Below are 25,211 nucleotides of genomic sequence, written 5' to 3'. Positions count from 1 at the left end.
GACAAAGGATAAAAGAGATGGACCTAAATTGTGGTGAAAAGGAAAGTTTTAAGAGCCTTTCTAAAAGGAAGCAACTCAGGGATGGAGCGCAAAGGGGCAGGCAGAGAATTCCAAAGAGTGGCCGCCAAAACTGAGAAAGAGCGTCCGCCCATCCTAGATTTTTGGAAGCGTGGCACGATGGCCAAATTAGCTCCAGCAGAGCGGAGAGCTCTGGCAGGAACATAGTGCTGGATAGTCTGTGCAAGGATGGGTGGGGAGGCTGCTTTGAGAATCTTGAAAGTTAAGCAGAGAGCTTTAAACTTAATTCTCTGCCCCACCGGCAACCAATGGAGATCCTGAATAGTCCGACGGGCCGATACAAATTTGGGAAGGCCAACAAGCATCCTAGCTGCCGCATTCTGAACTCTCTGAAGGCGAGATAACTCGGCTTGATTCAGACCCAGGAACAGGGAGCTAGCATAATCCAGCCTGGTGAGAACCAGGGCTTGGACAATAATCTGTCTGGTCTCCGCATCGAAGAACTTAAAAATAGGTCGGAGACACTGCAGAGTACCAAAACAAGTGCCAGCCACACGTTTTGTGTGGGAAATGTCAGAATGTGTGGTGGATGTCAGAAGAGAGCAAGCGGGTTTCCTGAAGGAAAACTACGTCGGGATCGTGGTGGAGCAAACAATTAGTAACTTTTATCATAAACCATGTTATTGGAAAAAGGCACAGAACCCAATATATTTTATGATGATGATTTTCAAATTTTTTGTATAAGGACAATATACATTTTATTATGTATCCAAATTAGTGCCGACAACGCAGTGCTCATACAGTGAACAAATATATATATTATCGTGTTCGCCGTGATTTACACATATAAATGTTGATAGAAATGTATGTTTTCTATGTCCATTGATTGAAGCACTAGCACTTGCACTTTAAAAAGAGCGGTCATCAGCCAAAGTGTTGTCATGTGATCAAGGGCGGGATCGCCCGAAACGCGTAATGGCGGAGAATGGCTAAATAAATAACGAATTGCACGAATAATATTGGGTCTACGCTCGTTTGTTTCCAGCGAGGGAAGAGTGAGGCGAGTGGAAGTAATATTTTACCGGATTGACTGTCTCCGGTTCGTGGACCCCCTCTCTGACTGTGGCTTCACTTACGGCAAGTCTTGTCCTGGAGTATCCGTCTGCAGTCAGCACCACGGGCCCGTGGTGCGTCTTGGCGGGGACCCCCGGGGCACTCAAAAGGTTTTTTCCAATCGGGAAAAAGTGAAGCCCCCTGCCAGCCTACAGTTTAACGCAAGTACGAAGATTGGCCTGCCGAGCAGCTGTGGAGTTTCCGTCCGCTTCCGGTGTTTCCCTGGAGGATCGGCGGCGGCGGCGAAGAGGCATCCACGGCTAAATTGGTGGACATTTCTAATAAGGTACGGCGCATTTTGGCGAAGGGCAGGTTGAAAGGTGTGCAACGCGAGTACGAGCCCCTGTGAGCATCACGCAATAGGTGTTCTATCTCGCAATTCGATTTATACAAAAAGGCCAGAAAATGTCCGCAGACACACTCAGGGACCGCGAGTTAGCAGCTGAAGGGATGTTTTCGGACTCCCCCGAGGACGGTCAAGGAACTGGAAAAGTGACCACGGAAGAACCCCGTAAGAGCATGGGGCTGCGAGATAATTTCCGAGCTTTGGAAAAATTGAAAAAGCAAGAGCAGGCCAAGTGGTGGGAGGCGCGTTCATTACAGAGATATCTCGATGTGGGGAGAATTCCAAGAGGCCTTAGAATAATGATCGCCCCCAGCTACGAATCCCCGAATCCTCTCATGATGGCTGAATGGGGAGAATGCAATCTCGAATCATCGAGGCGACTTGTTACAATATTGGTAAAATACGCGGAGATTGACAGGGCTGCTCTACAAGAAAAGATTGAGCTCATGGAAAAAGAAATAGAACCACTAGGTGACCCACAGGCTAAGCAAAAATTGGTGGAGGAGATGAACGCAAGACTCAAAAAGGAGGAGGAAAAGATAAAGAGCCGCAAAACCTTCAAATTTAGGCGTGATCGTGACGATTATGCAAACGGGCAAATATTCACATTTGCAAGGAGGTATGATTCTATGCGTGTTGATACAGCCAAAAAGCGCATGGGCAATAGGGAGGACAGAAGAAATCACCAAGAAGCAACCAACGCTTCCCCATCAGCATCGGAGCTCAGCTCGGCCATGGAGAGCGGATCAGAGTCCGACAATCCGGCAGTGAGGGCCGAGGCAAGGAGCATCAGATTAACCTTGGGGGAAGAGTTGGACATTTTAAAACGAAGCAGGAGGGAAACATTGCGGCCACGCACCCAGGTAATCGAAAAAGCAGGGCAAACAAACGAAGAAGGGAGCGTAGGCAAGCAAAACGAAAACGTCAGAAGGCGTGGGAGGGGCAGAGCACGACGGTAAGGGATCAACTGTCGTCAAACCTATGCACTGACCCATCATCCTCTGAGCAATCCAATACCATTGTTAATCTGGCAGGTATTGATCTCTCAGCTGCGGAACGACAGCTCCTTTCATTAGGACTTTCCTATTGCCCTGAATCTAACTTCAACTATACCCAAACCCGCGCAGATGTTTATAAGTTCATTCGCAAGCTGAAGTTAAAGAAATATCATCATCAGCGAGGAAACAAGGAAAGACCAGAAGAATTGGGGGGCCCGGTCAAGATGCCAGAAATGCACGGGCTGATAAGCTCTGATTATGAACTATTTGAAACCACGCGGAGGTTGGAAAGAGGTGACAACCCAGTCAATGATCAAGCTCAATGGGACAATATCACAACCAACACGCAAACGTCACAGATCCCAGGAACGGATATGAAACCTTGGACTCCGTTCCGCCCAAAGTCTAAATTTGTACCTGTCATGGCGAGAGATTCCATAGACGTTTTCAATGAACAGATAGTGGCGCAAATCAAGAGGCTCAACATTGCAACTAATGAAACAAGCAAAAAGAAGTTTTCCAACCAAGAGAGAAAGTATTGGCAACTCATCAAAAAATTAAAAGAAAATCAGGAGATCATCATACGCAACTCAGATAAAGGAGGCAATTTGGTGCTGTGGCCACTAAAGGAATATCTTGAAGAGGCTCACAGCCAATTAAACAACATAGAGTGCTATAGAAAAGTAGCACCGACCAAATTTAGAACAACACAAGAGACGCTCTTTTCCCAGCTTGTAGCTTGGAGAAGCACGGGTTTACTCAGTTGGGATGAATTTAAATATCTCAAGAAAGAGAATGCTACCATCCCAGTCATCTACTTTATACCAAAATTGCATAAAGATATGAAGAAACCCCCGGGACGTCCAATTATTTCTGCGTGTGATGGACTTTTGGAAAATTTATCAAGATACATAGATTTCTTTTTGCAGGATTTTGTAAAGAGTTTGAAATCATTTGTACAGGACACAAGTGACTTCCTAAGGAAAGTGCAACATATTACATGGAAACCTTCGTATTTAATGATTGCACTAGATGTGTCTTCACTTTATACCTGCATCAGAAATAATGATGGTATCAGAGCCATAGAATTTTTCTTGATGAATAGACCAATTGAATTCTTTCTGCACAATAAGATGTTGGTTAAAATGCTTCTTTTTTGTCTTGAAAACAATCTGTTTTTATTCAATGGTGTTATGTACCAACAGATACAGGGAGTGGCCATGGGGGCCAGCTTCTCTCCCAGTTATGCCTGTCTATTTATGGGCTGGTGGGAGGAGCTGGTCCTCATGCAGCAACATGAACAGATATTCAATGAAAAAGTAATCTCCTGGCTCCGCTATATTGATGACCTTTTTATAGTGTGGGAGGGTGATGTTGACAGCGCCACTGAGTTCATTGCATTGTTGAATGACAACACACTCAACTTAAAACTTACTTCACACATCAGCAAGGAAAAGGTCACATTTCTTGACGTGGAAATCATAATAATGAATAATAAGATCTCTACTACCCTCTATAGGAAACCCACAGCGGGTAATACATTATTGCACGCCTCGAGTTCCCATCCTCCTCATCTAATTAAGAGCATCCCCTACGGGGAGATGCTCAGAATCAGACGTATATGTAGTGAGGATAAGGAATGCTTAATCAAACAAGGCGAAAGCCGGGCGAGATTCCTTAATAGAGGCTATAATACTGAAATCATAGAGTCTGCCATTATTAAATCTAGATCATGGGCAAGACAGGACCTGCTAAAAAAGAAAGAGACTGTATTAGACTTGAAAAAAGAGCAGGAACCTATTCGCTTGATTCTAGGATTTTCACGACAGGAGAAACAGATCAGAAATATTGTAAGGAAAAATTGGCCTATTGTAAAAGATGACCCTATATTGGGAGAATCGCTACCAAACAGTCCCTCAGTTGCCTTTAGAAAGACTAATAGCATGGGCATGGCTTTAGTCAGAAGCAATTTGGAAATAGGCAGCAAGGGTTCCTGGTTATCCATGAGAAAGGGATTCTTCAAATGTGCATCTTGTAAAGCATGTAAACATGCCATTAATACCAAGAACTACGTTCCAGCATTTGGTTTCAAAACATGTGGGATTCAACATCATCTCACATGCAAGACCGAATTTGCTGTTTATGTGCTCACCTGCAGGTGCAATTTGAGATATGTAGGGAGCACAAAATTACCGGTCCATAAAAGAATCCTGCAACATCTAAGAGCGATCAATAATAATGATGAGAATTACCCGGTCGCCAGGCATTTCAAAAGTACTCACAATAGTGATCCTAAATTCCTGCAATATTATGTTATTGACACGGTCACCCCACAAAAAAGAGGAGGGGATAGGGAATCCAGGTTAAGGAAATTAGAAACATCATATATTTTACGCTTGGATTCTAAACACCCGATGGGGCTTAACAACAGTGAAGACCTGTATACGTTTTTGTAAAATCTGAAAAATTGTTTACAATATGAGGTGTGTTGCCAAACAGTATGTATAATGGAATGTTAATGTCTATTTTAGTCTCACGCTCTGTATGACAGTCCATATGGACGATTTAATTGTATGTTAGAGGCTGTGCCTCTTTGTTTTACCTCGGTCTCCTTGGAGGGTTAGACGGAAGTCTCCATCACCACAATTTGTTTATGGACATGAATATTTTAGGTGACATTTTAAGATGTTGTATAGGGTTATTTATTGAATATGAAATGAGGTTTTAGGAATGGTTTTAATTAAATAGAAAGCATATTATATGCATCTATGAAATGATTTATGATTCCTGTTGGATCTCCTAGAAATAGCTCAATTTAATAATAGGTACATTTCATCTACTACCTCAATGCACTTTTTATTTGTCTATGTAATTATGTCCTATGTTCAGATCTGGCTCTGATTTAATATTGTGCCAGACTTGGGTCAGAATGGAATACGGTAACCTTCCGAGATCATCATCCAGTCTTCCTTGTATGAATTTAGTCGTTTATACTTATTTTTAATTTTAGATGCATTAGCACTTAAATGTCGAGGTGAGGGCACTGTCACTGTTTGGTAAAATAATTATTTTTAATGGACATAATATAAAGTACATATCATGCATTTACGCAATTATCAAGTGTCATACGATGTGAAAATCAGTATTAGGATAACATAATGGCATTATGCGGTTATCGTGTTCGCCGTGATTTACACATATAAATGTTGATAGAAATGTATGTTTTCTATGTCCATTGATTGAAGCACTAGCACTTGCACTTTAAAAAGAGCGGTCATCAGCCAAAGTGTTGTCATGTGATCAAGGGCGGGATCGCCCGAAACGCGTAATGGCGGAGAATGGCTAAATAAATAACGAATTGCACGAATAATATTGGGTCTACGCTCGTTTGTTTCCAGCGAGGGAAGAGTGAGGCGAGTGGAAGTAATATATATATATATATATATTCAGTGAAAAAACCATAGGTTTCACACACGTTATAGTTAGGAATTAGCATTTAAAAAACCTTAGAAATTCATTGAAAAAACCATAGGTTTCACACATGTTATAGTTAGCTGGACATTTTACTCGTAAAAAACCAATGAAATTCCCCCGTTATAGTTAGTTCAGCTAACTATAACTCGCGCGCCCGCAATGCACTGCTGATGACGTCACATATTACATCACTCATGACATGGTCAGTGACATCACTCATGACATCACTGATGACATCTCAAATGACATCACTGATGACCTCACTGATGACATCATCCAGTGAATGTGTGTTTTTCTGAAAATTAAATGTTTTATATATGTATATCTCAAGGTCGATGGAAGAATAAATGGGTATATTACTGTCTAAATGGATGATTTGTTTTTGAAAAATTGATTGTCTAACTGACTGATTAAGTGTATCATAGTGAATACATGGCTTAGTGAGTAATGTTTAAATATATAAATATCTGTATCAGTCTCTCACTTTGTGTATAAGTGGCTGCATGGGTTGGAGAGTAGCTACATGGGTGTCTATATAGGTTATTAGTTGGTTTTTTGAGTATCAGTATGAGTGTCTGCATGGTTCGGTGGGGGGTATGACGTAGTGCATAGGTGCATGAATGAGTGACTCACTGTTTGTATGTGTTGAACAGAGCATGTGTGCAGGACTGCATGGGTGGATGAGTGTGTGTATGGGTGTGTTAGTGAGTGAATGACTGTCTCAATAGCGTCTTTATGAGTAACTACATATGTTTAAAACTAGTATATGTGACTATTGGTTTATATATGTGAGTATATGTGAGAGTGAGAGATTGAAAGAGTTCCTGTATGAATAAGTATGTGTTTCTATAAGTGATTGTTAAAAAGACTAAGTATGTGTAAGTTTCCGTAGAAGTAAGTGTGGTGGTGTGTGTTTAACTGTATATGCAAGTAAATGGATGTTTGATTCTTTATTGGCATGAGTGACTATGTGTGTGAGTAGCTCTATGGATGAGTGGCGTTGTGTAATAGGATGTATAGGTGTATGAGTACATATGATAAGTGAGTACATGTATGAGTGACTGTATTGGACTGTTGGTGAATGAGTGGATGTGTATGTGGATCTTAGAATTACTGAAGAGGTTGTTGTAACTGTTATTGGTATGTCCATTGTTTTGTAAATTTTAGTCTCTATTTTTGATTGTGTGTATCAAAGGTTATATTAGGGTGAGAGGAGGTCTGCCACTCTATCACAAGGATGATGTCATCAGTGAGGTCATCAGTGATGTCATTTGAGATGTCATCAGTGATGTCATGAGTGATGTCACTGACCATGTCATGAGTGATGTAATATGTGACGTCATCAGCAGTGCATTGCGGGCGCGCGAGTTATAGTTAGCTGAACTAACTATAACGGGGGAATTTCATTGGTTTTTTACGAGTAAAATGTCCAGCTAACTATAACATGTGTGAAACCTATGGTTTTTTCACTGAATTTCTAAGGTTTTTTAAATGCTAATTCCTAACTATAACGTGTGTGAAACCTATGGTTTTTTCACTGAATTTCTAAGGTTTTTTAAATGCTAATTCCTAACTATAACGTGTGTGAAACCCATGGTTTTTTCAGTGAATTTGCAAGGTTTTTTTAAATGCTAATTGTTTTTTTTTTCTTCTATTTTTTTTAACATATTTTTATTTTATTTTTCTTACCTTTTATAAAGACTATGGTTAAATTTTTAAAATTCTTTAATATGTTTTTTTTTAATATATTTTTTAAAATAAACATGTAAAATTTATTTGCAGTACTTTTTTTATTTTTTTTTATTATTTTTTTAGTACGCGTACCGTAAGCTTACGGTAAGCGTACGGTTTACGCAACGCCCGTAATTTTTCTACGCTGCTTGCGTATAGTTACGCAATTTGCGTAGCCGCGCGTACTCCGCGTGGGACGCGTGCGCGCGTACGCTACACGCGCACGTTACGCGGAAGTGTCGGGTAGTGTCTGTTATGCGCATGCGCGCAAGCGCGTGTCTTTTTTACGCGCATGCGCACTTTTGCCGTAAGCGTACCGTAAGCGCACCGTAAGCGTACGGTAGGTCATGTGATCATGAAACACAACTTTTGATTGGTTGAAACTACTTTCAGTTCTAGAACTCTCCTACACCACACCCATTCCTCTCATTTCTGCTTGTGATCCCTTAGGAGAAGGAGCTGGGTTGTCTTTGTGATACGATGGCAGAACAGCAGAGCTCTTCTGAGAGTGAGGCTAGCACTAGCAGCACTGTTTTGAGGCAGAGAGCGAGGAAACAAAAGCCCTCTTATGTATGGGATTATTTTACTTTTCCTGAAGGCCAGCAAAAGGTGAATGCACCCTTAGTAACTTGCAAGCTGTGTCAGCGTGTACTTTCAAGAGGTAATCCTGACAGGAAGTATTCCTTTGGGAATCATACCATGAAGAGACACCTCAAGGATGTACACAGAAGGACACATGGTCATCTTTTTGGAGGTAACTCTTCAGAAAGACAAGCAAGTACATCCACAGCAGCTCAGCCTGGACCATCATCTGCAGAGCTGACTCCTTCTTCTGCAGGTCAAGTGAGCCCTTCATCTGTGGGGGGAGCATCTCCTTTTGCTGGCCCTCTGGAAATGAACCCTCGATTTCGGAGGGTTGATATTCGATGCGCCTTTTGTCAAGATCTAATTTGCCATAGGGAGACCAGTGTTTCCCTAGTGAACAACAAAATAGATCAGCACACTTGTCGCTTTGAATAATTTTCCCATTCTTTCTTTCCTCTGTCCCTGCATGAACACAACGGTTCTTTTAAGAGCCAACCTTATCTTTCATCTTTTTTTTACATATGTTTTTTAAAACTTTTTTTTTTTTTTTTTTACCGTACGCGTACGGTGCGCGTACTTTTTTTTTTTTTAAAAAAAAAACACTAAAAATCAATTATCACATTACAAGGTCCTTGAGAGACTACAATTATTATTATTGACTTACCATACCCACTCAAAAAAATATTTATTCATTTGTTTTTTAAAAAAATAGCTTTAAAAATGGTTCTAGTTTTCGAAATTTTTCTATATCAATCTGAAAAAAAAGAAAAAAGTATTAATATTTTTAAAACATTTTATAATACAGTACACATATTTACATATTTTTCAAAAAATATTTTTGCCTTATTTTTGCTGTTTTCAGAATATATTGCATTTCACTATAAATTGTGAAAGCAATTGCATTCATCATTTTACAGCGGGCAAAAAAAATAACAATCACAAAGATTGTATTAAAAAAGCCCAGAATCTCTTTTTACTTAAACTTAACATTATAGAAATGCATAATTATCTAAAAAAATATCATCTAATACCAATACTTACAGACTGACACATTATGAAACCACATGTCCAAACTGCTTTTTCAGACCACCACCATGTGTAACCTGGGTGGCTGCCTACATTCCAGCAAGGGCAACCAGCCTTAGTGATGCTGAATGTATTTGCATTACTGAGTCCAACCTCAAACCCTTAAACTATTCTTTTTTTTTTCCAGTACACCTTAATTTATCGTGAAAACATAGTCCATATTATTTTACATGTTCCTCACATTTAAATTTCTCCCAAAACAGAAAATGATAAACGCAACTTCAACAAAAAGAATTTCCATTTCTATTATTCATTTCTTAATTTACCATATACATCTCCTCTCAAACTCTAACCTCACCTTTAAAATTAGTTAGTTGTGAAAGAAATGTGGCACTCAAACAGCAGATTATCAGAGCCAGGATCTCTGTTCTGTTCACCTCTCTCCTCTCAGCAGAACCAGATAATGGCAAACTTTCCCTCTATTTTTCCACACATATACATGTAAGTTTCAAATCTCAGTGCTTCCCCCTTTTTTTCAAATGTAATCACACATTTCTATTGGTTGAAAACCAACCCTTTTCCAAAAGTACCCTGCCCCCAACTTGACTTCTGCCTAGTACCCTTCCCCCAACTTGACTTCTGCCTGCTACCATAGCAACAGGTCATGGAGCACTGCTGTGTGGAGTTAGGTCAGAAGTTCGCCACACAATGTTTCAATTCCACAGAGCAAGAGTGCTTGACTTTTCAAACCTAACAGCAAATCCATAGTACTGTTCTTTGGTAACACATTTTTTTGTACCAATACAAAACATGCTTCTATTAATTTACACATACAGCCTAGTTTTTATTCTAGAATGGTATGAAACAGCCAATCAGTTCTTTTTGTTTTGAAAAAAATATGTATGCCTCCATTTCCAAACTGTCTTTCTTTTCATATTGCCATTCTACTGAAAGACACCTCCTGAGTGCATCCAGTTCTCCTTTGAAGATGTTCACAGTGTGGATTGTAGAGCACAGCTATGTCTTCTGGAGTGAAAAGTTTGCAGAGAAAACAGATATGGTGAGAGACCTTGCTTTGCCAAATGTAGACATTAAATGGATTGGTCAGAGAGGGTTAAAGTGGCACCAATTGATGCCATTGGTGAAATCCTTCATGCAAATCCAACACCCTGACCTCATAATAGTGCACTGTGGTGGCAATGACCTAGGCACTTTGACTGGGGTAGGTCTGGAAATGCTTATGAAGGACACCTTTGCACAACTGTTTTCACTTTTCCCTAAAATTGCCTTTGTGTTTTCCAACATATGCCAAAGGCAAAAATGGAACTGGTCCAATCATTTCTGTCCGCAGATTGACAAAGCAAGAAAGCACGTCAACAAATCTGTTTCTGCTTTCCTCCGTGACTATGGTATGGGTGCCATTTACCACAACAACTTGCGTTATGACATGCAAGACATTTATAGAGGAGATGGTGTGCACTTCAATGATGAAGGGAACAGAGTCTTCCTCTTGAACCTTAGACTCTGCATCGGTACTTACTTGTAGGTACCACTAAAAAATCATTTCATAAACACAACGGCTCTTTTTAGAGCCCCCTAATATCTAAACACTTAAATCTGAATTTCATTTATTTTTTTATTTTTTTTTTCTACCGTACGCTTACCGTAAGCTTACCGTACGCGTACCCCGTGATTTTTTTAAAAATCAATAAATGTTTTCTTTGTACTTTACAGTCCTTCTTTGACCCCCTCACAAATGTAAGGGGGTCTGTAACTCTCCTCATTGCCCCCTTTTCTTGTTTTCACTCTTTTTTTTCTGAGTGAAACACACAAAATGGCGGCCGCCGTTTCCTGGTTTCGGCCGATTCGAATGTTTACTAAGATCTAACAGCCAATCAGAATCGCGCTCGCGCACGCCACCGTACGCGTACCGTAAGCTTACCGTAAGCGTACGGTAAGCGTACCGTAAGCGGGCTCAGATATATATATTGATTTAAAGGCTATTTTCTCAGAATCTACTGAACAGATTTACACCAAACCTACAAAAGGCACTTCCTTGACATAGGGACTACCTCTCTGCCAAATTTCTAGTAATTCTGTTCAGCCGTTCGGGCTGTAGCTCGTTCTAAAGGTCCTATGGAAAAATGCATGGGAAAAACGCGTTTTGGGACCCCCCTTTTATCTCAGCCCCCGCTTGACGTATCCCCCCGAGACTTTCAGGGTAGGAGCGGAGCGTAGCGCCCCACCTATTTTGAGAAATTCGCGAGGATTCATCGACCGGCGCCAAAGTTATTCAAAATAGAATGTTGCGGATTTCCTATGGAAAAGGGGTCCTAACTATAACTACCTACTGGCGACCGCCAGTAGGTAATATATATATATATATATATATAATATATACACAACATAGAACACAACACTGAACAGACCCCAAGGTTGCTTATGATTTTATATCAAACGTAAAGTACGTCCTGTCTGTTCATATATATGGTCTCTCCTGGCGACTTAGGGAGGAGTTGTCAAAGTTTTGATCTGTAGTTAGACTTCGGGCCTCAACAGAAAAAAGTAATCTGACTAAAGTTCCCTGGAACCTGTGGAATATTGGGCCCTTCGATAAGGAAACCTGTAAGCAACACCTGCAAGAATACTTCAAGACAGGGTCTACATGTATACCAGACCACTCGGTTAGTCGAAGACTCTCCCCTTTACAACGATGCCTCCTGCAACCAGAGGAGGCATCACGGCCCCCCAAAAGCCCACCGGACGGCAAAGGAAGAACTGACCTCTTGTTATCTGCGCCACTGGTGGTAATCTGTGACGTCAGAGTGTCTCGCGGTGCACCTACGTCACAGATGGGCAGGAGGTGGGGCGGGGGTTTCGGAAGTGACTCTGTCATTATCCCTCGGTTACTACCATTCATTCTCGCTCATATTCATTCTTCCCATCACTTATTCTCACTCACTGACTTCCTCCAATGATTCTATTGCTTTTATATACACAGGCATATCCCACATGCACATGTTCTCTCTAACAGATACACTCTTACCCACAAACACACACTCTTACCCATATGCACAGCACACAACAGTCAAAAACTTTAAAGTTTTTTTTTCTCCCTTACCTTGTTGCAGGTCCTATTTCGACTCTTGCTCCTTTCAATTTCCGATGCTGGGCACTAATCTGAAATCTCAGACCTATGCAGCTGTACAGACAGGGTTTCAGTTTCTGCTTTTCACCTCACCCTTTCCAAACTCTGTGACGAGTTGGGAAAGCGTGGGCTGACCGGCTGATTGGGGTGTAGACACAGATACTGCAGAGCTTAAGCCTGCAGCATCCGTCTTCCTTTAGCTGTGTTGCACAGCGTGTCACGAATCAGGAAGGCACCGAAGCACACCAGGCCAGTGATGGGATTTCTCCAGCCCTAGTAATCTGACTTTGAAGGCTGATGCATGTGCCTTGGTGCACCTCGCCAGCCCTCAGACAAAGACTGTTGTCAGACCCAAAGGAGGTTTGCCATTTTTACTATAGCAAGCGCGAATAATAGATTATTCACTTTTGGCATGGTATAAAAAACACCAATCGGCCAGAAACAAGGGGGGGGGCGTAGCCCCTGAGCCAATTAAAAGGAGCCGCCACTGGTTAACATATAATGGTTGAGTGGCTGTGGGTCTGTTCCACATTCCTGATACCTACATTCTACCTCTAGTCTGCCTCACTCTCCAAAGAATTCTGCTTTGCGATTTATACCATAACTTGCTGGTGTTCTTTAGCATTAAGTATCACCCAAAGGCAACTTCAAATCACTGTAAGCCAGAGGTCTTCAATCTGTGGGGCGCGACCACCATGGGGGCCGTGGAGCCCTGGTAAGGGGGTCACGCATACCCAGGACTCACTTCTTGGGCTCTTGGGGAAAAAAACGGCCCGGACAGTTCATTATGAAATTAAAGTACTTAAAGCTGTAATGCCATTCAAGAAGTGTTCACTTGTGCTGTGAACCGGAGCTGATCAGACAGCTAAACAAGGTTTCCTTCCAGGATGCTTACTTGAAAGGGATGGAAATATACGCTATGAGTTAATCTGAAAATGCAAAGGGCAATTTGCAGTTGTAAAGAATGATTGGGAGCCGGTACTGGCTTTCAGTGATTGAATCACTGGAAGTTTTGTGACGAGCTGTGAAGTGCATGCTTCTAATTGTAAATATATTTACATAGTGCTTGCTATCCCAGAGGTGGTGTTGAAGGCCAGTAAGGAGCAAGAAAAACAAGCATTTGCAATGCTATAGGTCTCTCATTTTAGAAACTTTGACCTATTGGTATTGTAAATGACAATGCCTTTTATTATTGCAGGTGTTTTGTAAACACATAAATAAATGGCATTGTCATTTACAATACCAATAGGGCAAAGTTTCTAAAATGCGAGACCTATTGTATTGCAAATGCTTGTTCTGCATGAGGCAGAGTTCACACTATATAAAAATAGAAAACAATTAACGATTCTGGAATGTGGGCCACTTTTTTGGGGAGTACCCCGGCCTAATTATGATCCCGATCCCACACTGATGCATTAATATTTGGGGACTGTTTTTAATCAAGTTCTGACCGAGAAAAAGAAAAAGAGAAAGGGTAGACAATAGAAAGTGGTGACAAATGGAGAAAATAAGCGTGAAAATAAACCAGCAAAAGTGAGTTAAAGAGACACGGAAAGAAGGGTGGTGGTAAAAAAAAAAACTGGTGGAATCAAGACTAGGATTCCTGGTGATCGGTAAGCACAGCATTCAGTATAGCACTAGCTGTGGGCTCCTAAGAAAAAATGTGGGCCGCTACTCTTATGTTTATTACAAATTAAGCGCTGGCCCAGTGTCCTAAACACAACAAATATGAGACAAAAGGACAGTGACTCTATGTTGGCCATTGATTGCTGAGAGCCAAACTTGTTTAGAATCAGTGCTTAATTTGAGCCGGTGGGGAGCATAGGCACTTATTTTTGGATACCAGCACTTATTTTTCTGTACCAGATATTTACAAGTAAGAGAAGGAAATCACATAGGGGCTCATTACGTGATGTCCGCCCGCATCGTTGCAGTGCTGGGACTACCCGCCAGACATGATGAAGCGGTCTCACCACTGAGATTAGGATGTGCCCGCCAGTATGGAGGGTGCATCCAGGCTTTTGACATTGCAGCACCGCATGCAATGTCAAAAGTGCGTGCACAGCATTTCCCTGCACTACGGGGCAGGCACCACGCCTGCCACTTGGTGCATGGAAATTAGGGGGGTACCATGGGTAACTCCCAGTGCAGCGACACCCCCCCCCCCCCCGGGGGGTCCGCAACGTAAGTCGTAACACAGCACAGTGCATTCTGCGAGTAGAGTCTGGAATCTATATTGGCCACATCCAGAACATTTCCACACGAGCACCGCTTAAAATTGATAGAAAAGGCAGACAGGAGGTGCAACCTATGACTTGGTTCAGACTCTTACTACCTGCAGGTGCAACATCAGCCATTCCCTCTTAACTCCATTCCCTCCATCCTCGCCCCAAACTGCATTTTCCGTATGTCTGGGGCGTCATGGCAACACTCTTGACAGTCTGCTAATTAGAGAATCTCTCTCCTATTGATCTGAACTTTCTCAGAAGGCGGCGTACCATTTTTTTAAAATTCCACAATCGAAGAAATGATTTATTATAGACTTATAGCCCGCCGTAGCGGGCTATACCGGCTATTAAAGGCCCGCTGCAGCGTTAAAGGCCCGAGCCGAAGGTAGAGAATGCATTTCTTAGATTTATCTTGGCAACCCCAGCCAGCTCCCCTGTTTTTAATTGTCATGCAGAGTTGGGAGTGCGTTACGTGAGTGACTTGGTTAGTATACAACCAGTTCTGCTCTGGTATAGAGTATGGACCTCGCCAGCCCTATTGTTAAACAGAAATATTATTAAGGAATGTATGGGGCTGGACAGGGCCTCCAGGATACCCTGGTTGAAGTATATATGTAATTTCACCAGGGACCTTGGAAGACCTGAGTTTTATCATCAACCTGAGTCAATGTGTAGGATTACTGGCAAGGCCTTGAAGGAGTTGTGTTGGCATCATGTAGAATCTCTTAGACTTGGTGTAGAACTAAACAAGAAACTTGTACTGCAACATCAACTTACACTAGTCTCTTATACCATCCAGCCCTATTTAATATGGTGTCAGGAGGGTTTTGACCGTTACTTACTAACTAGACTCAGGTTTGATGTTTTCTTTCGTTTAGTCACTTTGCTAGAAATCTCTGTAAATGCCCGTGCGATAATTTGTCTACTCAATCCACTTTGCACGTAATTTGTTTTTGTAAATTTTATTCGTTAGAAAGATTAAGATGGATTAAGCCACTTTTAAAAAAACATGGTTCATGGAGACAATGTCGCCCAGCTTTATTGTTTTTAGTTTCTTTAAATGATGAATATTGTGTGTTAACTATGCTGGGTTTTTTAAAAAGTATCATAAGGAAAAGTTTAATCAATTTTTAGAGTAATTTCGTATGCATTTTAAAAAATTTATACTCGTCTTTGTAATGAACCTGCTGCTTTTATGACTTCATGAATTTTGATTTCGAATAAAGTATATTTACTTACTTACTTACCTGATGAGGGCCTGGTCTTCAACAATATCCTAAATGTGTGTTGGTGTTCAGGCTACCTGGAGTCTGAGGGAGCTTTACAGAGAGGCTGACAGAACTGTCTTTGTGAAAGTGAATGGCAGCCAGTTGCTAGGAGGATGAAGAAGTGAGCATTTAGGAGTGTAAAGGTAGAATTTGTTTCAGAGGAAAGATTGTCCCTGACGTAAGTAGTTCGGATGTAAAATGGATTGCCGTTTTATTCGCTTATGTAACTCACATCAGTGTACAAAACATGAGAGTAAATGTGGTGTGCTTTCACCAGTCAGTATGGGTAAAGAGAATGTGGCTGTGTTTCTACCAGTTGAAACTGGGTAAGAAGGTGGGCAGGAAGGTACAAATAGAAGCTGAGCAACTTGAAATAATGACATTAACAAGCAACGAAAAACACAAATTGTAATGTTGTCAACGAAAAAGAGAATATTTCATCTGTGTTATTGTGTGAAGAATAAAAAAATGTGATGAAAAGAATGCTTGAAGTGATCTCAGCCTCGGATAATTACTCAGGGCCATCGTTATTTCACACATCATTCACCTCAGATTAGACCCAGCCATCTGCAAATCAGTCCTGACGCTGCCCCATTGGGAACAGTCCTGCCTGAACTGGCAGGTCATGGCCTCCCTGAACCGGAAAACAGCTTTTCATCCAGTGGCTGAGATTAATTCAAGCATTCCATCCATCACTTTCTTTGTCTACTCCAGTGGTTCATTTTGTGGGGCAGCACCTGAGAGATAATTAATATTTGTCTGAATATTTTTCCCTGCAACCCAAGTGGTTCAAATTGGTCGCTGCAAGTGGCCGCTCCATTTCTGTTCTGGAAACAAGTTGGTAGTTTACCATTAAACTTGTGGAATGCAACAAATCGATATTTTTGCAGAAGTTTAAAAACTTTCAATTTCTGCAGGCCAATCGGAGGTCGAAGAGGGCAGGAACTGTTGGGAATGACATTCATATGCTTTCAAATTATTTATAGTGATTGCTGTACTATTTCTAAATTTTAAAAAAATGGCATGGCCCTGACCTACCAGATGCTGGTGAAGAAAGAGGGATTTAACCTGTATTGCAAGTGGGGAGAAGCGAATAGGAAACTAAAGAAGAAACAAGCATACAGGGCCAAGACTGATTTGCATATGGCTGGGTTTAAACTGGAACGGCATGGGGAGCAAAAAGAAAAAATGGATATAGGCCACGATCTCTGTACTGCGGTGAATGTTTGACATTGTTCAACATTCTGTCCATAAATTGTTCTTTTTACATTTTTCACCCCAAGTGGGAGGGGTATGCCCAGACATGGGTCCTGTGCTCTCCATACTACTGGAGTCATCTAGCCTGGCTGATTAGGGGTGATGCCCCGAAACCGGCCCCAGGATGCTTTTTTTTGGTCCAGGGAGGACCTGGCCTGGCACTTCAGGCTGGACTGTTCCAATGGGGAACAGGGTCAAGACTGATTTGCATATGGCTGGGTTCAAACTGGAATGGCATGAGGAGCAAAAAAACGATGGATTTAGGCCCAGATCTCTGTATTGGGGTGAATGTTTGACATTGTTCAACATTTGTCCATCAATTCTTCTTTTTGCAGAGATCTGGAGCACAACACAATTCTGGTGGACCTACCATGTCTGGTGGCAGCAGAACCTTAGGTGTCCAATTTAGTGCAGTCATGCAACTCTGCTCCACCAGGCCACAGGAAAATGGCGTGAGGCAGCATTCTCTTAATGCACCTTTGGTAGAGTGACCAGAAGTCGGTCAGAAACAGCACCTAGGAGACACTTTGAGCTGATCAGGAGAGGTATGAAATGTGTTGCAAAGTCAGGAGCTCCAGAGCGCCACAGTTATATGGTCATCTTCTGCAGCTGCAGGCAATATAGCTTTGTCTTATGATTTTCAAAATAAATATGCCAGGCCTGCTGCCTTTGTTGTAATTTTCCATAGTAAAAAGATCCAACCTAGGGCATCTGACACTCCTTTTCCCGAAGAACCAATCAGACCTATAGCCTTTATCACTGGCTGGTCACCATAACCAATTCAAGCCTACTGAATTGAGCACAAGCTTTCCCACAAGCCAGCCATCACCCAGGCTGCCCTAAAACAGCAAATAAGCCATAAGAGGAGGTAACCAGGATTGTTAAATCTTCCCTCCCCACTGTTTGTTAAATGGCATCCGGCACTAAAACCTTTGCCTACTACAGTAATCTGTGAGGTTCCTTGTAACACAATACATGTCTGCAGGCTTTAACAAAATTAAATAATTAAGGGGGGGAGGTAAATAACAATACCCCCCCCCCCTTAAATTCCTATAGGTCTGAACATATCTTTTTCATAATAAGTAAGTCGGGACTACTTCTTTTGTTATATCTTTTCTTAATAAGCAGGTTAGACCCATGGCATCTGAAACAACGTTTCACAATTAAATAAGGCTTTTATTATGTTTGCAGTATTGTTCTATCACCATAACCAACAAAGGCCTACTGAATTGAACACAAGCTTTCACCCGAGACAAACATAAAATCTCACCTCAGAGGGGTTAACAAGTATTGCCAAAGTGCAAATCTTCTACCCTTCCCGGACTTGTCAGAGGGGGTAATGAACACCAAAATCCTTGTCTACTACATTGATCTGTGAGATTTCATGTAACAAAATAACTCTCTCCAGTCTTCAGCAAAATACAATAACAATCCAACCTGAAAGGCCCATTGCCTTCAACGGATGCTTTTCACAATAAATAATTCAAGCCTCTTGCCTTTTCACAACATTTCTTAATAAACAGATCAAACCCACAGCATCTTGCATAGCTTTTCCCCATGAACCAGTTAAGGCTACAGCCTTTCAAACTGACTTGTCAACATAACCAACACAAGCATAATGAATTGAGCGTAAGCTTTCCAAAAACACAACCCTTAGTCATAAAATTGCAAATATGTACAAAATTCTAGATGGTAAAATAATGTATAACTCCTTTTAAGAACACCTATCAAGTATAATCACACTGCAAATCTCCTACCCGGAGGATTTTTCGGATGTTGAAACCTTCCCAAAAACCCTTGCATACTATTTTAATCTATGAGATTCCATATAACAAAATACCTGTATGCAGACTTTAACACAATATATTTATTAACAATCCACTCATAAATGCCTATTGGCTTTAACAATCATTTTGCAAATATGTCATGCCTGTTCCCTTTGCCATACATAACATTTTATAATAAACCAATGACAGCTTATGTAACTGGCCTCAATGAACCAAACTGGCTATAGGCTTATTACCACCCATATTCAGCTCAGGCTTACTGTCTTGCTCTTAAGCTTTCCCACAAGGCAACCATACAGCACACAGTTATAAAATTGCAAATATGTACAAAATTGGTGTTGGTAAAACACATACAACCTCAGAGGGGCTATCTAGTAATGTCAAATAGCATATCTTCTACCAATAGGATTTGTCAAAGCGGGTGACCACCAGGACCCTTGCCTACCTTACTAAGCTGTGAGATGCCATCTAACGTAATACCTGTCTGCAGACTTTAACACAGTGTAATAACAATACAACCTTAAATGCCTACTGACTTTAACATATGCTTCATACAATAAATGTCAGGCCTAACATGTCATAACTTTTCATAATAAACAGATGATCTCTATAGCCTTGATCATTGGCTTGTCATAATACCCAACTCAGTCCTGTTGTATTAAGAAAAAGCTTTTCTAAGCCCGCTTGCCTCATATAAAACACCCCCACTGTTCTTTTGAAATTACAGGTGATGGGTAATTTATTTTTAAATGGAATATTTATTGCAACGATATAACCACCACGTTTATTTAACAACATATTTTTTGTGGCATATGCTTGCAACCAAAAGTAAATGAATTAACAAATACACCAGCTTTCTAAGGCTAGACCTTTTGTTTTTTGCCAGTGCTTGTTCTGTAATGAAACCTATGTTCATTATATTCTCACATACTAGTGCACATTGCTATACGCATTTTAATGGTTGCTACCTTATTCCATTTCATCAGGGACACTGTTTCCTCTAGTGGGACTCAAACCTACAAATCATGGGCATATGTTAAGTCTACTAAGTTTGATGTAAGTAAACCAAGACTAAAATATTCATAATGGATTAGGTTGTCACATGAAAGCCCTGGACAGCTCCATTGTCAGTGATAACATGGTGTGAGGGTAATTCCTCTCTCAAGTCCTATTTCACTGCTGATTTTCCGAACCAGACATGGTCTGTTATCAACCAGTATCTGCTGCATCACCTTTTCCTTTTCCTCCTTGGGTCTTCCACAATTTGGCCCTTTCAGTATATCTCCTGTGTTCCATGCCCACAAACATTTATCCACCTAAGCCCCTTCTTGTTCTGTTTCAGAGGAATCACAGTAGATGCCTGATGCAATTTCCTGGTGCATTCAAGAGGACCTCCCTCCTGCCTTCATGTTGGAGTGGATCTTGACTGCTGATCCCTTACTGAACGTTTGTCACTCCTGAGTTGCCCCTCTCACCTCACCCATGTTGCTATGCCGCCATTTTTTCTTTTTTTTTTTTTGGATGTTTCAATAAATGGTTCATTTAAAAAAAAATATATATATATTTTCAAGAAAATCAACAATAATCAGGAGGCACAAAGTCAAAGCATATAGACATACAGGTATTCCATCTTATATTCAACTTGGTTTTTTAAGACCTCTATCGAATGGGTTGTGAATCACAGTCCTCATTGTGTAGCCCCACCCACGCACGCAACACCCCATAAGCCAATCACATTATTCTGTTACAATTGTCTACTTCACAGTAGTTCGTCAGGGGCCTGTGTTATATTCGATCATGTGCATAACTCCCTCCTGTATATGTTCCATCCTTTCCACAGCCGTATCCATTTTTTCGGGCACCCCCTGCGTAGTACACTCTGTGGAGTATCTTAAGTTGTATCAGACGAAGTCGGGATGGGATTGCCACTTCCCTGGGTGAGGTTAATGCGCCCTGCCAGTCTGAGTCGTCCAGGTCCCCCAGGTCAGCGACCCATTTATCACGGAGCTTTTGCATGGGGTCAGGTGCGTTATTAATGATTTTCCGGTACGTCATGGAGATTGCCCTTTTGCCCATATGCTCTGTGAGTAGCCTGTCTTCTAATGGGGATGCCTCGGGTAATTTGATGGTGGGCGGGATTGCCGCCTCCAAGGCGTGCTTTATTTGATAATATCGGAAAAGCTCCGTTGGGGCCATCAAATATTTGGATTGGAGTTGCTCAAATGTAATCCTCTTTCCCTGTATCCACAGGTCCCCGACCCTGGAGATGCCGATAGCGTCCCATTTGTGGAATCCCTTGCTCTTACTCAGTCTCCCCAGTCTGTTCGTGACCCAAAGTGGAGTGGCCTGTGTAATTTTGTTCTGCCAGCCCAGTTTTCTATGTACTGTTTGCCATATTTGGAGGGTGTGCTTCGTCGGACCCAGCAGGGCCTGCGGTTTACCGTAGATTGCGCGATACAGACCTTCGTCTCCCATTCCCACCCTGTCCAGCCCATAAGCCGGGTCCGTGTGAGGGACATGGAGCCAATTATTTATTATGGTTAGTTGGGAAGCCCAATAATAGGTCTAGATATTAGGGAGTGCGATTCCACCATCGTACGCTATGCCGCCATTTTGTTTACTCAGGAGCATAGCGTGTTCTAGGTCTCTCTACGGCGATCAGCTTCAACGCATTTCTTCTAACTTCCCAATGAAGTCTATCCATACATTGGTGTTCTTGCTGCTGCTACAATGACTTTCAAAGCATAACTGACACCTGGATGGAGGCCACATCAGGTTCGGAATTGCAGCATGGCCTCCCTGTTTGTATAGCGTATTTGTAACAAAGCTCTAAATTTACTGAAGTATCCTCTCCACTGACTCATTCCATGCTTATGTAGCAACTACAATGCCCATTTTATTTTGTGTTGCTCTGACACACATTTTCAAAATAACAAATTTCAAGCTTCATATGTAGTAGACCTCCACCGCTTCTCGCGCTTCGAAAGTGGATGGAATCTGTTAAGATAGGTTCAGATACCCTATTTGGATACCTTTCACTTTGAGGAAAACGGGTATTTGTTCTGGCCAGTTGTTTTGTTTGATGTGGTTGAAGAATCTGTGCCATACTGCATTATTGATATGCTGTGCGCCTGGAAACTACAAAGGACAGGTGCTAGATCAGTTTCCAATCAGTCAACAGCAAGTACATTGAGAACTCCTTGTGCAAATGCTTAATCCTGCTGAAACAGGTTCCTAATCAGTCCCTTATCTGTACTCCTTGAAACAGTGATTGCTTTTGGAGGAAAAGTCAGTGCAGGTGAGGATAGCAGTAAGAACTGACTGAAAAACAAAAAACTAACTGTTGAGAAATATATTCAATTTTTACAAGCACCCAACTGCCTTTGTACTGCGATAAAACCTTTCACTTACCTAATTTGATCAGTGGCTGACCTTCTGAGCATTTGTAGTTTACCATTGCTTTACCACACAAAGCAGTATAATTCTTTTGGCTAGTAAAACACATATAAAAATACACTATCAATCATTTACCAGTAAACGCCCATGGTGCACAACCAGCCCTAAAATGTTATCATGTAACTTGACTGCAGAATCAAAACACAGCACTGTGGCTGTTTTGTGTTTTTTTTTCTCAGGAAGCCTGCTTTCAAGGGTACCTGATAATGGATTGAGGCCAGATCAGGTTTGAGATTGCAGCATGATCTTTCTGTTTGTATTATGTATTGTAACTAAGCTCTAAATCTACTGAAGCTCCTCAGCACTGACTCACTCGATCCCCATGTTGTAACTGCAGTGCCTATTTTATTTTGTGTTGCTCTGTCAGGTGTTTTCAAAATAACAAATTCCAAACTACATATGTAGTAGGCCTGACTAGTTTCCACTGCTTCTCATGCCACAAAAGTGGATGGAATCTGTTAAGGTAGGTTCAGATAAAAAAAAATTGGATACCTTTCACGTTGAAGAAAATTGGTTTTTGTTCTCAACAGATGTCTGGTGGATGTATTTGAAGAATATGTGCTCTATTGCATTCTTGATATGATGTGCACCTGGAAACAACCATGGGCACGGTCTATGTTGTGTTCCCAATAAAGTCAACAGCAAGTAAATTGAGAACTCCTTGTGAAAATACCAAATCTTGCTGAAACAGTTTCCTAATCAGTCCCTTATCTGTACTCCTTGAAACAGTGATTGCTTTTGGAGGAAAAGTCAGTGGAGGTGAGGACAGCAGTAAGAACTGACTGAAAAACATCAAACTAATTGTTGAGAAAGATATGAAATATTTGTCAGCACAATACTGCCTTTGTTTTGCCATCAAGAAGCTGATCTGGGCATCTGTAGTCTACCACTACTTTATCACACGAAGCAATTTCATTGTTATGACAAGTAAAGCACACTATCAATCATTTATCATTTACCAGTAAACTCCAATGGTGCACCACCAGCCCTAAAATATTTCATGTAATGTGACCCCAGAATCAAAACACAGACACTGTGGCTATTTCGTTGTGTTTTTTACTCATGACACGATAATGCTAAACCTTGTGTGAATGTTGCCCGGAATGCCCATTCTTACAGTGCAATCTTGTTACAAGTCTGGCACCCAGAATCAGCATTTTATAGGAGCCTAGTTGCATTTTACCTGTCATGGATAATTCGTTCCCGCACCCTAAAATCTTTAGAAGTTGGCCAATGAATTTTTGACACAAATTATGTACGACCAATTTTATACTGAGATTTTTTTTTTTTTTAACTGTTTTATTAATTACTAGTGATATTTTTATTCTTCTTTTACAACTTTTGTAATTCGCCAGCATTATGGTTTAATGAGCTTTTATAACATATACATTGTATTTTTATCTTGTAGTATTTATAACACTTGTTAGGATGTAACTTGCTTTTATGACATGCTGTCGAATAAAGCTTTGAAATTTGATTTGCATTTTACATGTCAATCAAAAATTTAGCAATTTTGTATCCCATAGAAGTCAGTAGAATATAGTTCTATTGTTGCTCTAGCCGTTTGGATTTTTATTAGTCTAAGAATTAATGTCTTGAGCTAGCTAGGAGGGGCAACGATTCCATGGCAGGGTTCCCCTGAAAATGGCACCCAAAAGGTAAAGCAAAATGGCCTGACTACTTATTGGTAATCTTCATTACCCCCTCATCTTATGTACCTCTCATCCCAGACCTTAAGTATGATATGGTTCCACCTCGGACAGAGGGGGATCCCCATCAGTTGCATTTCTTATCCCCTTCCATTGGTTGCCTACAATGGCCACTCCCACCCTACCCATCCTCTTGAGTGTTATCTGTCCTTGCTGACAAAATGTAAGCTGGCCTTTCTTTGCTATTTAGAGTTTAATTATTTTTATTGAAGTAAAAAGAAAGTACACATATGTTCTGGCACGCCAATATATAAAAAGAACCTTGAAGTACATTTCAAAAATCAGAAATGAAAAATCCAACACCATCACAAAAACCGATACTACATTATATTAGTGACCGAATTAAATAAAGAATGATGAAGAGAAAACTATAAAATTGTAGAAATAGTACCATAAAAGCCATATAAAAATAAATGATATAACAGCAAGAAATGCGTTAGTCATAGAAAAATAAATAATCAACAACTAACAATTGGAAAGCTAAAAAATAGTATCCAATTAAATTGGACTACAAACATGCATAGACAAGTATCTGGTCGAAGGTTCCCAAAGTTCTTCACTATTTTCCAGTAAAGATGAAGAGTAAATTATAGTGATCTAAACGGTGATTATGACAAACTAAATTCCACCACTGTTGTAATGTTAAATCTATAGATTTCCAAATAGTGGTTATTACCTGTAGTGCAGTGGTAATAAGTAGATCAGCAAGTTTGCAGATTAATTTATTCTGAGGCCAGATACTACTTAAGCCACCAAAAAACAAACCATTAATAGAAAATGGAGAATGAATGTCAGTATTATGTCCTATTCTTGTACACAACTGCTCCAAAAATAATGATAATTTAGGACATAGGAAGAACATGTCAATGTAATCACCAGGATTAGAATTGCACCACCAGTAAGCATCACCTTGAAACAACTTACACTTGAACAAAAATGTAGTTGTACGTTATAACCCATTATAGAAATAATAGAGCATTTGAGTGATGTTGTCAGGACGAGCCATAGAATACATTTTCTCCCATATCTCCTGCCAAAGTGTGGTAGGCCAATTAGAGTGCAAGTCT

The 25,211-nt window shown here is 40.9% G+C and overlaps 1 protein-coding gene across 2 annotated transcripts in view; it reads left to right on the top strand.

Moving 5' to 3' along the window:
* LOC146798240 (sulfotransferase 6B1-like) overlaps positions 1–25,211 on the top strand; it is a 464,989-nt gene that overhangs the window by 12,142 nt on the left and 427,636 nt on the right. The window lies entirely within an intron of this gene.

This window comes from Triturus cristatus, chromosome 9, assembly GCF_964204655.1.
Source record: "Triturus cristatus chromosome 9, aTriCri1.1, whole genome shotgun sequence".
NCBI classification, from domain to species: domain Eukaryota; kingdom Metazoa; phylum Chordata; class Amphibia; order Caudata; family Salamandridae; genus Triturus; species Triturus cristatus.
Note: the sequence above shows the minus strand (reverse complement) of the source record. Positions and strands in the feature narration are given on the sequence as shown.